Here is a 6,936-nt window from a genome sequence, read left to right as displayed (position 1 = left end):
GCTGAAAAAAAAGTTCATCACAAGAATCATAATGACATCTTTATCTTTGGGTCCTTAATACTTCGCGGCTTCACTAGAAAACCGCGGCTCTTCATTAAAGCCTATTCACGATCCTGACTCAGGTTTCAAAACAGGCTTTTAAGCTCAGAATATCAACTTAATAATTTCAGAATTTTTAATATTTCCTGGCAAAAACTTGTGCTCTTTCATCAAAAATAGAATCTTCAGCAAATTTAAGCTCTCATAAATATTCCTACAAATGGACAACTAAGCACTTTTTTCCTAGGGAAATTTCGGTCGTTCAATATTTAAGTATAAGCACCATGACGATACTTGTCCTTGGCCACAAACACTTTTGAGGTGGCGAGTTAAGCAAATAGGATTCAACTCGATAGGGACAGCAATTGTTTATTCTGGACAGTTTAATTTTAAAGCCCCCGCCAGGCGCAGTCGAACAGAAAGTACAGCACGGAAATGGAACAGGAAATCTGAACCCTGGGTTCGGCGACCTGAGTAGAAATCCTGAGTCAGGTTCAGAAAGACCTAAAATGAAAAGCCGGCGTTTTTTAAAAAACGAAGCCGCTTAGCGGCTTCCCAAAAATTTTCATCTCAATCTATTCAAAATTCTAGCGAAGCCGCGTCGCGGCTTCCTTTTTAAAAAAGCCGCCATGCGGCTTTTCATCTGGGATTTTTTGTCAGAATTTTTAATAGATTGAGGTGAAAATATTTGCAAAGCCGCTTCGTGGCTTTGTTTTTATATAAGCCGCTACGCGGTTTTTCATTTAAGCCTTTTCTCAACCTAACTCAGGTTTTCTTCTCAGGTTGCCGAGCCCAGACCTGAACGAATGCAAATGCAATTTGAGCGGCGTAGAAGAAATTGATATCAGCCCCAAAATCAGCTTCTGTAGAAATAACTGGGTTTCTTGTGGCGCCAATGTTTCTTGAGAGGAGTCTTTTAATTGTTGCTCTATTTGGCGAATCAGCTTTAATCAGCTAAAGACCCCTTCCTTGTGAGAAAACAGCCATGCACAGCTGACAAAATTACCGCGACGGCTGTAGTAGCCCAGAAAGCCGTGATTTGAATCCGATCTCCAAACCAAAAGTACGCAAACAGACACCACTGGCCCATGCCCAAAATCACTAGAATCCAATATAAGAGGCGAATCGGAGATGATAAACTTACGAAAAACAAAATTAGCGATGGTCAATCCCCAAGAAGCTCGAATTAGCCAAGCCCGTTTCCACAAACACGAGAAAAAGGCCAAAATTCCGAAGCTGTAACAAATCCAAATTGCGATTTCTGCATCTTTGAACTGGCAGAGCACTAATGGCGCTCTCATTTGAAATTCAAAAATGTGCTTCAAAACATGTCATTTTGTGTGTTTTATGGCGAAAAATGCAGCTGTCTTGTGTTTGTTACTGGCACGTTAATTTCACGAAACTGTAACTGCTCAAAAAACGCTGTATTTTTTGGAATTTTTGAATTTTTCTTTGAATTTTTTCGTCCAAATGGAAGTTTTCCGCGATCATGATTTCTCTGGGAATAACTGAATTCTGCTTGTAATTCGCTATTTATCTGCTCTCGCACTTGCTTTGCCGTTTATTCGGAAACAGTTAAAATCAACACGGATTGCGGCGAATTCACCAATGCAAACTTGAAATTAGTGTAGTCAGAAATTCCGTCAATAAAAAAATGCGCGAACAAATAAATTTGATCGACGAGAATATTTTTATTTTTCATTATTTTTGACAGTTTTTTTTATTAACGCTGACTTCTGCTTTTGTCAAAAAATGTCAAAATTATGATTTTGAAGAAAAATGTGATAAAAAATGGCGATAGAATCAGCCAATCAGAATTTTTTTTATTGAAAAAAAAGCGCCACCAAGCGACATTTTCTAGCCAATCAGCTTCCTAGATGCAAAGACTAACTAATTTATAGTAAAAATTTTATTAATGAAACTGATTTAAGACTTTAGTTCTTGTTTGATTAATAAATTAAGGGTGTTACTATCTTAACTTTTGGAGTAACGCTTTAAATTTAAATAAAAGTAAAAAAAATAAAAAGACAAATTGCGGAAAAATCATTCTATTATTCTGGTAAAACCGGCGAGTAAAAAATGCGCAAACGCCTGGATTAGGGTTTTAGTTTTTTCAGTTTCGAGTTTTTGGAAGAATTAGAAGACTCGCGCTAATCGCATTGTAACAACAGGCGGTCGCACCACAACTGCGTGGAACTTGGATAAAAAGGCCACTGGTAGCCAATAAGGGAACCTGTCGATTGGATTTGCGCTCTTTCTGATGTGGAGCTTTTCAAAAAGGGCTGAATTTGTTTCATTTTTTCGCAAATAAGCTGCTTCATTTTGTGAAATCCAGAACTTTCCTGTTCACTAACTCTATTAATAAAGTGATTTTAAAGTTCTAGCGGTCGCACTTAAGGCTACGGGTGTCGACGAGGCTCTCACCATGGCCTTATTCTTGGATATCCAGAAGAATTGGAGGCTTGAATCTTTCATTTTTAGTTAATTTGGACCTAGATCTATACTTATATACAAGAAAATCTCAAGTTTATAAACGTTTTCTTGTCGAAAAATCGCTCTGAAATTGACATCTCGGGCAAAAATCGGCTTAAACTGGCTTCAATTCCTTGAATTGACCTTATCAACATACTTTTTTTATATTTTTTAATGAAACTTTAACGTTTTTTGAGACTTTGAATAGAAGAAAATCAAGGATTGAATGAGTAAAAATACCGAAAATACTTTTTTGAAAAGTTGATCTCGTTAAAATATGCATTTTTTGAAAATACGATTAACAATTTCAGCTCTAGAATCTACTTATATGAAAAACTAAGACCACCATGATGTTTCCCTTGCTCTGCCGATCCAAAAGCCTCGAATGACGTAAATCGAAGCTAAAATTTTTTTTTCCGGTCAAAGTTCTAGCGCTCGTATCTCAAAAACGGCTCATGATATTGACTCACTTTCAACTATAAACTAACGTTATTTTTTGCGAGAAATTCAATAGGCATCATAGTTATTATCTTACTTTCAAGATAAGACCACATAGAACATCGACACCCGTACCCTTTACTGGGATTATTGGAAACAGCTTTGGTGCTCAAGCAAAATGGCAACTCATATCCAACGAGATTATATTTGCCATTTTACCTTTGAAACCAATTTAACTAGCGTTTTCTTTCAAAGATAAATTTTTCATAATGGTAGAAAAGTGCGCGAAACTAAGTAGAGGAAAATTAATTCTCATAATTCTGAGTGTAATCGCAATTGTCGTTGCTGGTATAGCTATCGCTCTTCCTTTGAGAAACAAGTCCGAATATGAAAAAACTGATGGAACAAATCAAACAACAACCGATGAAACTACTACTTCGTCAAGAAAACCGACTAATCCGGTAAAAACAAACCATTTTATGAAAAATCAGAGATGTCAATTTTCTAAAAAAAATTTAACCCTCGCCGGTCAAGGTACTCCAAATATGGAGCAGGTTTTTACTCATTTCCAAGTACCTCACAATATTTAAGGGATAATTTCTAAGAAACTCATTCTGGAGCGGTTTTTTCTATTGCATCTTGATAGGCAGGGTTTAATCTATTTCCCCAAGACCATATAATTTGACCTTTATCATTTGTATAGTCTTATTTGCAGGTAAATCCCTGGCGCCAAATATGGAGTATCTTGACCGGTACCCGAGAAAAATCATTTTTGGCCGGCGAGGGTTAAGAAATCAAAAATTAAAAAAAAAGCTTCTTAAAGTTTATGACAGTCAAAATAAGCCGATGACTCAACTTTCAAAGAGTGAAATGCACATAATGTTCATTGGAGAAAAACTTACCGACGCTTTCATATTTTCTGGCGACGGCGCTTCTAAAGAATCAACTATCATCACTGGACCGTCAGATGATTACGCGCTATATTCTCTGCATGCTCTTGTGAAAAATGAGCTTTTCATATTTGGCGGAATGGACATGCGAAAAGTAATTAAATAAACCGTTTTTTAATATTATTTCTTTTAGATAGCGAAACTAGAAGGGTGCGAATGGAAAGAACATCCGGCAAAATTAAACTTCCACATTTTGTCTTGGTCTGCTGCGCTTTCAATTGAGAACGGAGAAAAGGCGTTGATCTGTTTTCCTATGTTTTACAAAAACTGTGAAGTTTTCGATTCAAGAACATCCGTCAACTTAACTTATTCGTCCGCCTTTCTGCACCAAGATGGGAACCTCGGCTTTTACAATGGACAACTGGGCTCGGCAAACTGGGTAGAAAACCTGAGTCAGGGTCTTCAAAATGAAAAGCCGCAAAATCGCTTCGTTAGATTATCATTCAATCTTATTTCTGGCGTTTCTTAAAAAGCCGCTGAGAGATTTTTAATTTTTGCTCTTCGAGACCCTGACTCAGGTTTTCTACTCAGGTGGCCGAGCCCAGATGGACAACCAACGACAGTAGGAGATAGCAGCTATAAAACTAACCATTCGACAAAAGTGGAGACTCTCAGTTCTTCTGGTTGGTCGGAACTGGCTGACTTTCCAAGGTATCAAAAAATTTTATTGATTTCAAATCCGAAAATTTTCAAGGGAAACATTCTCTCATTTTTTGATGGGGCTTCCAAGTGGAAGTCTTTTGCTAGCAGGTGGAAAAAATGGAAAAAACGATGTTCAATCATCAATTTGGCTTCTTGAAAACAACGTTTGGAGAACTATTGGCGATCTTCAAAACGTAAGTTTCAAAGATTCTAAATATAAAATAATAATTAATTAAGATATATAATATAACACAATAAATAGTAATTTCATTTTAGACTGACGGAGGAGGATCGGCGATATTGATCAGCAATTCAATTTTCATCGTTTCTGGCCTAGTCAAACCTCATTCAATTGAAAGACTCGATTTGGATGGAGATCAACTGGTCAAGCAAGAAGTCATCGGAAATACAGTCAAAACTGAAAAGCCTGTTCTTTTTCTAATATCTTCTGATTATTGTATTTTATAAAAAAATCATGAGAAAATTTATTTTTGTTGAATTATTGAGTCTATGAAAAGAATACAATTTTTAATAAGACTTTAATTAAGAAAAATATGAATCTAATTAAAGTATTGAAAATTGTATTCAGAGATTCTTATAATTAGACTGTTTAACTCCCGGGTGTCATAACAAGGGTAGGGCTCGTAACTTCATTTCAGGGCCACAGGCGAGCCCTGATTCGCTCGCTGCACCCCAAAAGCCCTTTGAGCGAATAGGCGCTCGCCTATGGCGCTGAAATGACGTAGCGAGCCCTACCCTTGTTGACGACCCCGCGAGTAGATCTGACTAAAGACGTTTCTTTCAATTTTCTTTGATTGCAATTGCATCATTTCCGTATTTGCTATCAAGATTTGGAGCTGCTTGGTTTTTGCGCCGATGGAAACGAAAACAAGTTTCTTATCTAGGTTTAAACTTCTACCAAGAAACGGTGGGGTCGGTGATATCCGCGTCCGCGTGACAAGACCCTTAATCAGTTCACCGACACGGGGCGATAGCTTTATCCGACTTGTACAAAAACGATTTTTTTCTTTAGTCGATTTTGCGCTGGAGACATAAATCCCCATCCGCCCGCCCCAAAAAAACGTACTTGAGTTGCGCAACAAGGAGAAAACGTGATTCGGCGAGGCCGGATTTTTAGACGTGTTTTATTACTTCCCAAATTATAAAATACAACGCGTCTAGTAGATAATTATCGACATAACCAATCGACCCAAAATACGACTACGTACCGAAAATCATCCAAATAGTCCGAAATTTGTCTCGAATTAAAAAAAAATAATAATATTCTTCAGCGGCAAAAACGGTTGAACCTTAATTCCGAATTAATAATAATTAATAATTCGTCAAACTCGTCAGACTCGTCAGACTCGTCAAACTCGTCAGACTGGTCAAACGGAATTTAGGTTTTTAGAATTTCGTGACAGTGTTGTTATTTTGATGCTGATATTGATATTTTTTCTAAAAACTAGGGATCAATGTTATGTTGAGCAAAAAATATGTTCAGCAGGCTCATTTAGGTATATCTTAAAGACATTTCTTCGAACTTCGATTTTCTATACAATTGTATGGTATACATAGATATCGGCAATTTTTTCGGTCAAAATAAGAACAAAAATCACAGAATAATCATCAACTTGATTCATCAAGTATGTTTTCAAATAAAGCATTTTTCTTAACATCTTTCATTCGATGAAATTCACTAATTAAGTCAAGGTTGACGCCCGCTCCGCGGGTGAAGTGGTAGAAAAATCTGAGTGTTTATTTTAGTCAGGAAATTATTTCTAGAATAAATTTGTATCAAAACAAGTCTGACGATGATGATCGATGATGACTGATATCAATCAATCAGATTCTGATAAAAAAATTTTGCTTTTTCTTGAATTTTGTATAATTAAAATTAATTAATTTAAAAAATTAAAATATTAAATTAAGATTAAATAATATTATTTTTTGATTTTTATAAATTTTATGCCTCTTTTTAGTGAATCATTCATATTTTTATAAAATGAGCGATTTCGTTTCTAAAACAAAACTAAAACTTGACATTTTCCCCAAAACGAAGATTCGCCTTTCAAAATCGAAAACGGCGCTGGAAAGAAAAAAGACGAAAAATAGTAGCTCCGGCGGTGCGTCTGGAATCGTAATCGCTTCGGACACGGAAGCAAAAGCCATTTGATGATATTAGGGGCGGCTGAAGCGATGTGCTAATCGATATCGAAATTTCAACCCGGGCCGGGTTACTCCCATTAGAGGATCTTAACGTGAAGGTGACGTGAATCTGCTTTGAGGGAAAACTTCGTGCCTCCCTATTTTTCGATAGGAGCGACGAAAACTGACTCCCCGAGTTTATGGCATCGAGATTGATCAAAGTATAAGGACTTGTTTTTTAAAAAAT

General features: G+C 36.5%; 1 long non-coding RNA gene across 1 annotated transcript; it reads right to left on the bottom strand.

Annotated features, from left to right (window-relative positions):
- Positions 1 to 392: 392 nt before the first annotated feature.
- On the bottom strand, positions 393 to 948 carry LOC145699432 (uncharacterized). Its single transcript, XR_014134014.1, has 2 exons — positions 838 to 948; positions 393 to 488 (listed from the first exon to the last, which is right to left on the bottom strand). It is a non-coding gene; the product is annotated as an uncharacterized LOC145699432 (long non-coding RNA).
- Positions 949 to 6,936: the final 5,988 nt, after the last annotated feature.

This window comes from Oikopleura dioica, chromosome 2, assembly GCF_907165135.1.
Source record: "Oikopleura dioica chromosome 2, OKI2018_I68_1.0, whole genome shotgun sequence".
NCBI lineage: Eukaryota > Metazoa > Chordata > Appendicularia > Copelata > Oikopleuridae > Oikopleura > Oikopleura dioica.
This window is presented reverse-complemented; position numbering and strand designations above follow the sequence as displayed.